Raw genomic sequence first — 13,761 nt, 5'->3', positions numbered from 1 at the left:
GCATTGCTTTATTGAGTGTCCCTTTAGGAGTATATTGGAAAAAATTCTATCTGCCACAATTAATGCAGCGCCTAGTGCATCACACGGCACAGCCCCGGCGTCCAAACTCAGCATTCCCTGGGAGTCCTTTGGTCCCACACTGGATGCCAGAAAGGATAGTGGCTGTGACATGTGATACAACTGCTGATAAATGATGGTGATAATGCAGAACAAAAAGGCTAATGAGTTCTCCCCAACACCACGCTACTTTCATGAAATGAATGTGATGATGACCCTATTTGCTTGCTTTTCAGTTTTTTTTTTAGCTAGTGAGTTACTTATCCCTTTACCTGCATGTTAGTTTTATCTTTTCTGCACAACACTATGGAGAGACAGCCAAAATTAATGTCAGCATCTCCCTTCACTTTTAAACTATAAAAGAGCCTTTGAAGGTAGGGTAAACCAAAGAGGCCAGTAACTAATTATAACCCATTGTACTGGACTTTGGGAATAATGAATAGAAGCTATTCCCCGTGCGCCTACCAGAGACAGTGGTGTCTTTGTGGGTGAGGGAGATCCCTTCACTGGACCAGAGAGAGCAGAAATGGGATTGTTAATGTATGTAAGAGGCAGGAGGATTTCTATGGTACTATTTCATTGCAGAGGCAGAAGGTAGCAGAGCCAATCATGAAAAGCGTAAAGGTGTGAAGGCACAAAGATGGAGAGTTGATTAAAAGCTCCGTGGGGAGCGGGAGCGAACAAATCAGTGGTAATGATGGGATTATGCCTGAGCGGAACCCAATGGTCTACGGTGTCCTGGTGACTTGGCGCTGGGATTAAACACTGCAAGGAGCAGAGCCTGGCCCTCGTCCAGCCTGTCAGCACCTGGAGATGGGCTGATGGATGGGACTGGTTGTGCTACAAAACCGGGTGAGGTCTGTTGAGGAAAGACCCAGCTCAGCACGAGCACCTCTGCAGCCCGTGAGATGTGAGGGCTGAGTCCTGCCCGGCCTCGAGCCAGGGGAGGAGCAGTGGTGTCACGGTGCCTGTCATGGCTGTCACACCCAGGCAGTGGGACAGGGCTCATCTGGGGAGGTGGAAACACAAAGTAAGGAAAGGTAGAAGATGAGAGTAGGGGCCTGAGGGTGCTCAGTGAGGCTGGAGGCAGCAGAGCGGGGCCATGGAGCTCATGGCTGCGGGAAGGGATGAGCAGAGGCACCAGGGGCTGAGTGGGGCAGCAGGGCAGGGGCTCGGAGGCACCGGCAGGAGCTGAGGGAGCACAGATCAGAGCCAACTGCAAACGCACGGAGAGAAAGGCCTGGAGCAGCTGGAGGGAGGGAAGAGAGGACTGGAGCAGCCAGAGAGATCAGTGCAGGACTGGCTCCAGCTGGGGCAGCAGGTGCCTGCCCTCACTGAGGGCCCTGTTGCCAGTGACTCCTCCACGAGCAGTCTTACACTAACACAGCCTGATTTCCCTTCTCCTGCACTATTTTAGGGATTTCTCTGTTGGTCTGAGGCACATATCTTTATGTACATGTGTATCCCAGAAGCCCCTATCACCACAGCAACAGGATCTGTGGTTATTGACCTCAGGAGGAGGGACCTGGGGACCTTTTGCCTGCCCCAACTCGGTCACACAGTGTTGCCACGAGTGCCACAATTCCGATGGGTACAGGATGAGTCAGTGAATAGTGCCTGTCAGGATCGACAGTGAGCTCTGAGGTCTATCCATGAGGGATAAAATCATGAGCATGACTAAGCCATAACAATGAGCAACCCAAAAATTTTCTCTCTAATGGCATCAAACACATCACCTCAGAGCCAACTGTCAAGGCAGCACTGAGGAATGCTAGGGGACAGTTTGACCTCAGGTTTTGCATGACAGGAGATCCTCCCACACCACGCTGCCAGAGCCAGACCTTTAGCAAATACAAGGGCATGCCTGGGCTTTTGGCATGAACACACGGTGAAATAAGTGAAAGCTAACCATTTTCAAAATCAAATATTTGCCCAGGGGTGAATCAGGCCACTGAAGCCACAGGGAAGCTGTTCCTAGGTGGCCTCAGCCAGATCCTGCAGGACCACTGTGTTAAGAGACCTTCAGATTGCTGGAGTCCACTTGTGCTCAGGCCAGCTGGGTAGGACAGAGCCAGTTGGACTCATCCAGACTCTCCAGAAATAAAATTCTTGAAAGAAAAAGACAAAGACTCACCAGTAGAAAACGCACAGATTCTTTCCAAATGGTCTTAACAAAGATGACTTAAATATGGAGAGTTAAAACATCCCATATGTCAGCCCTCTTTATGTAGCTTTTATACAGGGTCAAGCCTGAGCACAAACTAATAACCCCCTGATCTAGAAAGGAGCTTGATATCAAAAAGGACAATCTGGTGTTTGGCTCCTTCTTTGCTTTTTCCTAGTAATAGCAAGTGAAAAGCCTAAAAGAAAAGTATTAAGGCTCAGAATTGGGCCTGAGCACGTGTCCCTGGATGGGCCCATTCTCCAGATATGTTTTCTTCACTCTTGAAAGCACCAAGCACCAGAAACTGGAGAGGGAGATCCAGACACGGCACAAATATTAAATGTAAATACAACACATTCCAGTACAGACCCTTCACTGAAACAAGCCCTAGAGCAAAGCTATCTCTTCCTGTTGATGACAATGCAAAGGACTTCAGCATAATATTATTTACTCAGTTAAATGAGAGCTGTAATGCACTTCAGCCTTAGAAACAAAACTTGAGCTACTGAAGTGTCCTGTTTTCAAACCTGAGGGTTTATTTGCAGGTGGCTGTTGACTTCAGGGGGAGTCACTGCTGCCACCAAAGGCTCTGCTTTGAAAGCCTCCTCAGCAGGAGGAAAGGCTGTGCTACATGGCATGGAAAATGATGCCCTTCTGCTTTAACTCAGGCAGAACCCAGAGCAAGGAAGTGCAGACTTCGTTCAGATACACACAGAAGTAAAAATACATCTTAACTTTAGCGGTTTCAACTTTGCAGAGTCAAACTAACCCTAGAAACACAGGGACAATTGGACTTGGCTTCTTGACCAGTCAAAAACTGTACCTCAGAGATGTCCCCACCAAACTCCATGAAATTTCCAGTTGAGCACTACCTAGGATTCAGGAGCTGAGCTTCACACCCATTTGTCCATTGCTCTGCCCAGTTACCTTATGCAAGTCACTTCACCATCTTTTATTTCACTTTCCTTCAGTAAATTTGGAATAAAAATATTCAATCTCTCGGAGATCTCTGGGTGAGAATTAAGTATTATGATTATTATGAGGCACACCTACACTAAAAGGGTGATGCCAACGTGGTAAGTAACGTGTCTTGTCTAGTACAGAGCATTTTTTGGCAGGATGTGGTAATTCTCTTTCTCATAAAGACAACAACTGTCCTCATCTTTGTCCATGTATGCGAGACACTTGAACAAAACCTTTGCTTTTGTAGATCCAGCAACTTTGGAAGACAGGAATGAGTAAACAGCAGACTAATCATTCTGTCTCCATTGACAAGCAGTGAAGGAGTTAATTATCTGCTTCTTTTCACTAATTCTGTTGCAGAGCTCAGTTGTGCATATTAAATGTCCAAGTTACCAGATTTAAAGAAAAACTTGATCTCAATTTGGCTACATATTAGAAGTGCCATTCCCTGTTGTCCTACCTAGCACTGTTAATTGCATACATTTAGCCCTCTATTGGAGAATAATTTAGCTTCAGATTGAAAAGAAACAGCCCTGGCCTTGGTTATTTTGGCATACAAGACTCCAGTATGACTCTGTTTTCTAAGCAGACATTAATGATTCTAAAACTAATATTCATTGTTTGAAGAGGCATAGCAGCCTTGGCATTTACTTAACCTTTTGTCTCATGTATGAGACTGAGTCAGCCTAAATCCTTTTCTTAATTAATATCTATTCTTCTTTTTTTCTGTCCAACATTATTTATTAAACAATTTGCATGCAACAATTAGAGTTGAGAGATTAGAAAAAAACCCACTGCACGAGCAAGCTCACTTCATACAACAACCACCACGAAACCGGTCCTCCAGCTCAAACAAAGCTCTGAGCAGGAATGAGATGGGAACAGGGAGTAAGGAAGGTCAGGGGAAAAAAATGGAAAACCAAGTCCCACCATTCACCTCTTAGCCCTAACATTAAGCTATTCCCTACTAAAAAAGTAATAATTCTAGAGGGAAAGAGATAAAATACTACTGTAAAAGCACAAAACCCAGGGATCTGACACCTCTAGTGAATGTCAGCAATGATAGTTATGGTTGTGAATAAAGTGCAATCACTGAAACTGTTTGCTTATTGCTGTGGTGGAAAGAAATTATCATTTCAGATTCCTGTCGTGCCTCACAGGAGAGCACTGGCTGCTCCCAGGAACTGTCTCAACTGGAGCTCACCACTCTTCTGGCCTGTTCATTTCCATGCACTTCTCTGCATGGAATCTTTTGTGATCACATCTACTTTGGACATAATGCTGAGTGTGCAACAAGAGACCCTTGGGAATGTTGAGATCGACGTGGAAGATGGCAAGGACACCTCTGGCAATGAAAGAAAAGCTCCTGACCCACATCTTTCACATGAACCAAGGGACAGTGAACCCTCAGGGTCCTCAGGGTCACATGCATGACTTGCTTCTTTGCAGGGGGAAAGGACAGTGAGGAAACAAAGCAGGGCCATTGCTTAGAAACCTTCCTGAGAGCTGAAGTGGACCACTGCCACTGCTCCAGAGCTGATGCTCCCAAAAGAAACAGTCCAGGGATCCAGACATGTCATCGTATCCACAACTACCTCGCCAATGTGACACTGCTTTAAATATTATTTCAGACATATAGTTCAGCAGGTAATTCCAGGGCATGAACTTAGACAGCAGGTTTTAAAATCCAAATGCACGTCTATAAACCCAACATATTAATAACTTAACAGTTTTCAATAAGACATCAACATTTGCATGCATCTTCCTACTTGTTATGTGCAGTACTACATTTTTTAATGTTTCTTGGATGGCAGCCAGAGAGTCTGAGTCCCTAGTTAGTTCATCTATTACTTTCTTGCCACAATAGATCTGGGTCTTGGCCAAGTACTGGACTCATACTGCATACAAAACCACAAAATTCTCTCCCTTATCTATTGGTAGTCTTCCCTTCCCAGGGAAGGGGGGAAAAATAGCATAAATTAAGATAAATAAGTAAATACATAAAAATTCAGAACAAACTGTAGTAGAAGTATTTTTAGCATTTTTAACACTATGTGTAATCAAAAGATTTCCTTATGTATTTATACTGCTTTAGTCTCCCAAGAGTCTAATTCATGACTATTCACCTGAACGGGAGAGGAAGATCTCTTCTTTAAATCCCTCCTGGAGCTCCTCATGCTTTCCACAAGAGTGAGCAAGGTTACCTGACCTGAAATAAAACAGGGGAGGAAGAGGCTTCAGTGCCATCCTTCCTCTTTCAGTGTTTCTCAGCCTATGGACTATGGAAGGGTTTAGAGAGGCCAGGAAGGGTTAGAGGCGGCCTCTGTTTTACATTTGACCTTTTTATCCGTTACTCGGGGCCTCTGGTGTCTGCAGAGGAAGACAGATGAACACAGAGGAGATGCCTTTTGAGAGTCTTGAAAACATTGTCCAGCGCAGCTCTGATGGCAGGGCAATGAATGTTGTCTTTTATTGTGGGTTTAAGGTAGCCAAGTAATACTTAGGTTAACAAAGAGCAAGGAAAAAAGGACGGGGTGACGCGGCGATCCCGGCCGCGGGTTCACAGCCACGTTAATCCGCCTGAGCTGCCCCTGAAAGGGCTGGTCCTGCCCACCCAGCCCTGGTGGGAATGTTTTTCTCACTTGTAGATACATATTGGATCAGAGAATGAGTGGGCTAAAACATCGTCTGACCCTAAAAACGCCCCTTGGTGCTGCTGAGCACAGGGAAACACAGCGCTCCTTGGAGCAGGGATGGGATGGGAAGGGTGCATTGTGTCCTTGTTGACCACACAACCACCATGGAACCCGAGCCAAGGACGTGTGGGGCAAAGCCAGGAGCAGCAGGGAAGGCACCTCCTCTTCCCCTGGGCTGCAGCTAAAATCCCAGCCCAGTCCACACGGAGCACTCTGCTGTCAGTGGAGCACTAATCACAGCAGTGAGCTGGGTTGACTTGTAAAATTTTGCTAATAATACCAAGGTAGCTGACAAGTTAATAGAACACGTGATTCCTGCACCTTCTGCCTGAGCTGTGTATTTTTTTCTGCTTAATTTGCCCAAACAAAGCATCAGTGCCTTAATTTCCGTTGTTTCAGAAATTAGATCCTCTTGAAGAATGAAAGGATGCTGTGTTTGAGAAGGGCAGCTTTTTTATGAAGACACGTAATTAATGGAAGCCATTAAAGATACTTGTAAAAATGATTCAGATTTTTATATATGATGACTAACTAACTTAGTATTGCTCTTCTTGGTCAGAGATTAATGAGAATTTCTTAAAGGATAAAGAATTATTTAACAAGCTGCAGGATATGTATGGGCTTGGAATACACTCTGTAATAGTGTGAATAATAAGAAATGTGGCTATTTATTTCCTTTACTAATGAACCAAAGCTAAATTCAGAGACAGCAAGATGTCAAAAAAAAAAAACAACTCCCCCCAAAAAAACCCAACCAAAACCTAACAAGGCAAGTGGATGTTTTTTTTTACATGAATCTAAACATAGAGTTTAGCAAAAAATCCCTACCATTAAAAAATTCAGGTTGCCATGTGCTCTAACTCCAGGCAGTAGAGCAACACACCAGCACGATCTCTGAAATGAGTGAGAGGCACCAAAGACTTTAAAGAAAGAGTTTAAAATCAGGTGATGCTGAATATTCAGCAGCTCCTTGTGAGGGGAGAGAGACAGCAAGGCAGAGAGAACAAACCACTGCTGCTTGCAAGAGCTTCCCACGAAGAAATTTTCTTCTCAAAGCAACGACAACAACGCGCTTGGTCAAAGATTTCTATGCAAGGAAAGCTGACTTCTAAGATCACAAGTAGTAGAGTCACTTGATGGTTTCCCTTGATGATGGCACACGTGGACAGCTTTCATTTTCCCAGCTCTTTCAGATTTTAAGTGACCTCAGTGTGTATTGAAGTGTCATGTCCCCTCTGGGTTGAAAAGCACGTGCAAAGAGGGAGTAGAACATCTCTAGGCTGACTTTGGCTCCAAGGGAAGGGAGCAGATAACACTTCAGGAGAGAAGGAAGTGGAAAGCAAACCAGTTTCTCAGGCAGCTGAACAGAGTGTTTGGTTCTCTTCACAAGTGATTTGACAAGTATTTTCTGCAGTAACTGTTCAGAGCTACAAACTGCAATGTTCCTGTAACCAGGTGAAGCAGCAATAGTTCCCCCTCTCTGGCTGAAACAAATAAACACAAACTAGCTGTTTTCCAAAGCAGATGCCAACCAAGCCAGGCAGTAGCAGTGAGCCTTCTGCAGCTTGACACCCAATTATTTTAATATCCACTCTATCTTCCCCCTCTCAGGGCTCATTGGGCTTTCTTCTTTAACTTTTTGAAGGCACACAAAGAATTGAATAACCTTTTCTCTGCATACCTGGCTGCAGCCACATCACTGAGGGGGGTCCTTTCGACATTTTAAAGGACCTGAAGTGTGTGACAACATGGCACTGCAGTCAAGAATCTTGCCGGGGAACAGAATAAGAAGATTTATTTTATTTTTAATATTTGAAAGATTTCAAAAAGCATTCAACTGGATTTCTCACTAAGAGGATGAGTGAAGAGAATCCTTTGTAACTAAGCTGGGAGGCCCAAGTCTTTTATCCATTGTTACACAGTTTTTCCCCAGGGCAGAGTTAGGAAGGCCTGCAAGCCCCAGAAGCTTAACAAGGCGAGTACACTGGGTGGGCTTTCCTGCCATTGCCTAAGCTGCTCCCGAGGTAGGAGCCGGCAGAGCCGAGCGGGTCCCGCGCTCCATCTCAGAATATTTGGGAAGATCCTCGCGGCAGCCCTGCTCTCACAGCAGGGAATCTGCCCAGCAAGGCACACACCCCCTCAGTACCCAGCCACCTGCAAACCTGCTTCCTTAATAAACCAGGAGCAAAACCATTCCACAGCAGATTAGCACAGAATTGGCACTTGGATTAATCACTGTGCGTAGGACTTTGCCAAGCTGCCTCTTCCTGTTGACTTTTCCAACTGGTTAGCCCAAGATACCTTATCTCTTCCAGGATAGATGGTGCAAAGGGAGGAAACCAGTGTAACTGTGCTGCTAACACCTTTTTTTTTCCCCCCTTTTGAACTTTTAACATTTGTATGTGAAAACCCGTCAACGTTGATGCAAACGAACTGGTGGGTTTTGATCAAATGGACTTGGATACATATTCCCTGAGCTTGGTTTAGAGCAGTGATGGACTCATCCCTCTTTCCCAGGGTTGTTTGCATGTGGGTGAAAGTGAGAACATTGTTTGAGTGATTCCCAAGTGCCAGTAATGTGTACAGGAGCTCAGGTCCTGAAGCAGGGTACCTAGGACATGTTCTAACCTCCCAAGCCCACACACTCGTGTTCCAGGACTTGACCCACTCCAGTTGACCACTCCTGTCGATTTGTGCCTCAATCAACCTGTCAGAGTTCACCACCCAAAGGTGCACTCAAATAAAAGGTGAAATAAAAGAGCTTTTAAGTAATTAGGCACCTCTTTCCAGACTCACTAACCCTAACATAGCAGGAATTTTAAAGGCAAATATCTTATGTCTGAGTCCATCTCCCAGCAGCAGGAGAATGTGGAGTTTGTAAATAACAACAGCAATACAAGGACTGCCTCTTTGCTTACCTGATCCCACTGAAATTAATGGTCTGTGGTTTAGGTCTGTGTCAGTGCCATAAAGCAGGATATGCCTGGGGACCAGGAAGTGTCTGCTTCATGTGTTAATGATGGAGTTATGGAGTGGCAGAAGCCATTTCATGGTCAAAGTTGCAGAAGGGTTTTTACTACGTGCTTGACTCTCCCTCTTTATATGGCAACAAAAAGCTGAAGAAATTCCCAGGTCAGACCTGGAGCTGAGGTTGAAAATTTTCTATAAAATCTGAAAGGGATCCAGCTAAAGATTTTCAAATGATGCCACCCCTGAAAAAACACAGCTCACAAGCACAGGCCGTGCCCCTCCGAACACTCAGGTGTAAACTCACACAGGGGTGAGAATCTGAGTATGAGCAAAAACTGTTCAGCAAAATTACTGCCCCCTCAAGCCTCTTCTCCACTGAAGCCCCAGCTCTCCTTCTCCAGCCCCACCATCCACATGCTCCAATCACCCAAGAAAAAATCATCATACTTGTGTGTTATATTTTAATGTTTATGCTGTGGCTTTTTGTATAATAGGAATAATCGCTGTTGCTTTGTAGTACACTTACAACAAATAGCTTTGGAGATTGCTCAAACACTTTAGCTCCACTTCAGCTCTTAATCAAACTCAGCAGCTGTTTATTGCAATTACACCATAAAGCAATAGACATTATCCCTTAACTAACTGTCTTATTAATATAGGTAGTTACACAGCTATTTCATAGTTAGTCTTAAATAACTGCTTTTAATTATTTTATTAACATAAATAACCATCTCAATAAATTTAAATTAAATGCATATGTGAGAAAACGCAATTTAAAGCATTGCACAAAATTGCATCTGTTTACTAATGTTCAAATTGATGTCATTGTGTAATTCAATTAAAGTGCAACTTTAATTTATTTCAATTTTTGATGGCCAGGAAACACCTAAGACACTAGAACTTCCTAAATATTGAAATGGGCACTGTCTGGTCCTCTTCTGTCGCTATATTTTCATTGCAATATTAGTTTCCTGCCAGGGGAATGAGATTCCTTTTTTACCCACAAAACTTACAATTTAATATCCCCATTTAATTTTGTTTTCTTCCTATTCCGAAAGCAACAGATGACTGGATTGCATTTTGCCTTCTAGTTCAGTTGTGCAACTCTGCTTTCAAGAGAGAAAAGGATTTTATTTTCCTGTGCAGCACTGGATCCTCCATGTCTTATGCCATTTGTTCTGGTAGGATCAAGCTTTTTGCCTTCAGCTAAGGAGAAGGGAGATGTTGCCTGACCTGGCCTGAAATCCCCTTTTTCTTCCTCGGGGGGGGGGTGCTGGTTTATTGTTCAGGGGGCTCATTCTACCCAAAAATCCTCCACTGCAGAGCAGGCAGCACTTGCACAGCAGCTTTTATCCCACAGTGCCAGCACGGAGCGTGTCCCTGGAAAGGGAGCACAGCCCACCCCTCATCTCACAGAAGGGTCTGCCTTATTCAGATGCTCTTTGGGGATGAAACAAAAATCTCCTATCCTTTCTCAGTTTGAGATTCCTCCCCTGAAGGATAAAGAGGAAAACTTGCTGAAGAGCAAGGAGAAAAGGAGAGGGACTCCCTTCACAACTTGCCACAGAGAGGAGAACAGAAGATCTTAGGAAGCACTGGGAGAAACTTAAAGTGCCAAATAAAAGCCAAGGATGGGGTGAAAATAAGGCTGAAAAATAAAAAGGTGCAAAAGGAGGCGAAGGGGCCTCACATGTTTTCCTGCCAGCCATTTTCTTCTGCCACTCAAAGCTTTTTGATTTAGTTCTATAGTTGGTGCAGGGACCTGCAAATGTGAACTGGTACCTCCCTGAGATCAAATCACAACAAACCCCCTCAAAAGTAACTGGGATGTATTGAGAAAAAGTGCTGAAGGCAGGAAGATGCAGAGCAAAATTTCTCAGAGGGTCTTGGTTGGGATCTCAGCAGCTTTTTAAGGCTCAAAACTGTGGATATCGAGCCATATTTGGCTCTTGGATATCAGTCAATGTCAAAGATGTCACGGGAGAACAATGAAAGAAAGATTTTGGTCCCTGAAATCCAAACTACTAAGGGTGAATTTTGCTAACTGGCAAAGTCCATCCCACCCTCTGGCTGCTCATGAGAGGACATGATCTCCCTAGGAGGAATCATTTAAGGAAGGCATTTCCACACAGGTACAACACTGTATGAGGAGGAAGGTGCCTATGGAAAAGCAGAGCTAGAGACAGCAAAGATGAAAACAGTGATTTATTTATTTTAATTCAGTGTACCAGGTAACATGAAGGGATAATTACAGGCTCTGTCAGAGAGGGGTTGCTGATGCTGTGATCTGGCAGACACACTAAGCTCCTCAGGAGACGAGCTCTTAAAAGTTTACAGACTCTGCTGGGCAAAGACAGAGGTGACTCAGTACAAAGGGTTTTTACAGAAAAATGTGGAAATCAAGAGTGAAGGAAGACATGCTTAAACTTCAGGTAACTGAGAGTGATCAGGGGTTGGATAATTGAAGTTCCAATGTATATTTGCCTACACTGTCGCTCACCTTTGAGCCCTACCTAGGCATCTTGACATTTATGTAGTCTGAAATCCTGAAAGCTCTGAGTTTAGACAACTAAATTGTTGCTTGTCAATTTAGTCTTGACTGAAAGACAGGTGTTTTGTTTCAGAGTAACACTCCTTTCAGACTCCTCTATTCCCAAGCTCAGATTACTGAGCTAAGGAACTATCAAAAATGAAATAACTTACAAGCAGGCGAACACATTTACATACCTTGAACAAAGGAATTCTTTGGGCAAAATCGGGATTTTTAATTATTGCTTGTTTTCTGTCATGTGGGACTCTCATCTCGAGCTCTCTGGTGGGAGCTGGAGGAGCTTGGAGGCTTTGAAAGTTCCTACAGTTTTGGTAGTGCTGCAGATCCTCTGCTGCTGCTCTGCAGTTTTACAAGCCTGTTCTGCTGAATGCAAAATGCTCTCTGAGCAAAGATCCAGCCGAGAATATGAACCAGAATTCTCCAAAGACGCAATTCTGTGAGCAGGCCTGTTACACAGCTACACACAGACCCCAGATTCTGCTGCCTTTGAGCTGCTGCTACCCCTGAGCAGCGGGTGAGTCCATTCCCACAAAGTGCCTCCCTGCAGAAAGCACTGACCCAACCCTGCCCACGTTCCTGCCCTTGGAGAATTCAGGTGCTCCTTTTTCCATGTCTCTGTGCCTGGGTGCTGGTGCTCACACACTTCAGACAGAGTTTGGGCCTTAATTCCTTTATTTATGCCATTAAGGGGGCTGAAGGCAATGGAACACAGGCTTAATCACACTGACCTGCCAATAACCTCGGCTCTGACCTGGAGGGATCCCATGTTTTGGCATAGGTTAAGGTCTTATTTAATTTAGAACCTTAAGCTGGATTTGAACTGTAGCCCCAGAAGTAAAAAGCCAGCCTTTTTATCTGGGAAGCCACATGGCTCTGGCTTCCTGACTGGTACTTGTGACATCCCAGTATTGGCAAACCAGGGACATATTAGCTGTGTGCTCTATTTTCTGCCCTTAATTATGGCCAGCTAGTCTGAGTTTTCTTTCCTTCTTTTTTTTTTTTTTAAGGATTTGAGTGACAAAGTGACTATGCATATCATTCCACATTTGAACTGTAAGACTTCAGTATTTCTACCTCTAGTGTGTAATTGGATCAGCTGCCAGTTACAGAAAGGAGCTGGGTGAGTATTAAGTGTGTGGAAAATGAAGAAGAGTCCAAGTGTGAAGGGGAGGAATAATTTGACAAAGCCTGCAGTGAGCTGTACGTGGTTTTCTCGTTCCAAAATGGAGTAGGTTTTGAAGCACATGAGGAAAAACTGGCTTTGATTTATTAGCTTTGGTTCACAGAATGCTGGCCACAATCTTGGAGAGTCTCAAGACACGGGGAAAGCCACAGGCCCTGCCCCGAGGAGCTCACAATGCCGACATTATCATAACGAGGATGGACGGGTGCCAAGCTGAAAAACACTCTGCTTTCATCTGACTCCTAAAGCTGTGCCTTCAACAACCTTGTCAGGCAGTGCACAAAGCTCCTGCCACGGGCTTGGTACCACAGCAGGACTGGGGTCTCATGTTATCGTGATGTGGTGGTTCTCAAACCATCACACCCAGTGCTCTTCTGCAGGTCCCCACTGTAGCACCTCCTTACCTGACCTGGAGCTTCTCATTACATCACAAAGCTAATGTAAGCGTGAAACAGTTTAAAATCTACGACAAAAATCCACAGTAAAACCTCAGCCCTTTCAAAAGGTGAGAAATAGAGGGGGTCTGTGTCCAGTCAGAGAGTGAGAGTGTTGGCCTCAGGACAAGAAAGTTGAGTTTCACCATTAAGCACATGAAGTTATGGCAGGATCATACAGCCAGAAAGACAGTTCTTTATCCAGTAAATGTTCAACTGTTTATCCCATTATAAAGTGCAAGCAAATCCCCTCAGATATGAACTGGCAGTCTGCATTGGTGGGACAGGAGAGCTGCTTTCTGAGTGGGTAACCAGAACTTCCTTCACTTTGCATCTCAAAGCAACTTAGGACAACAGTCTGATCATGAGGTGCCGCCCAGTTTAGGGCATTAGGAGAGAGGACTGCAGCCTAAAATCAAAGAAAAGGTCACAACATCCAGGGCAGCTTATGAAAGAAGCAGAAGAAATGCCAATTACCTGGGAATTCGCAGTTATCCCTCAGCCGTAGAAATCCTCCATAAAATCCACCATGCTGATCTGTAAAGAGAAAGCAAGAAACTTTTATTAGTGGCACAAACAAACTCAGAGAATTACAAATACTCCAAGTGACTGACTGCCTGGTAGCAGCCAGGATGTGGACAGTACTGCCAAGAAGGTGGAGAGAGCAAAGAGCAACTGAGATTTGCTACTTCCCAACTCTAGGTTGCTCTAGGCTACACTTGGTGGCTTGCTGACCATAGGAC

The 13,761-nt window shown here is 44.5% G+C and overlaps 1 long non-coding RNA gene across 1 annotated transcript in view; it reads right to left on the bottom strand.

The window, feature by feature from the left end:
* The window catches only part of LOC113952078, a 29,545-nt gene extending 15,986 nt beyond the window's left edge, over positions 1-13,559 (bottom strand). Inside the window, exon 1 of the long non-coding RNA XR_003529373.1 lies at positions 13,496-13,559. This is a non-coding gene — a long non-coding RNA (uncharacterized LOC113952078). The remainder of the gene's footprint in view (positions 1-13,495) is intronic.
* Positions 13,560-13,761: the final 202 nt, after the last annotated feature.

The sequence above is a fragment of the Corapipo altera genome, unplaced genomic scaffold, assembly GCF_003945725.1.
Source record: "Corapipo altera isolate COAL_440 unplaced genomic scaffold, ASM394572v1 70, whole genome shotgun sequence".
Classification (NCBI taxonomy): Eukaryota; Metazoa; Chordata; class Aves; order Passeriformes; family Pipridae; genus Corapipo; species Corapipo altera.
This window is presented reverse-complemented; position numbering and strand designations above follow the sequence as displayed.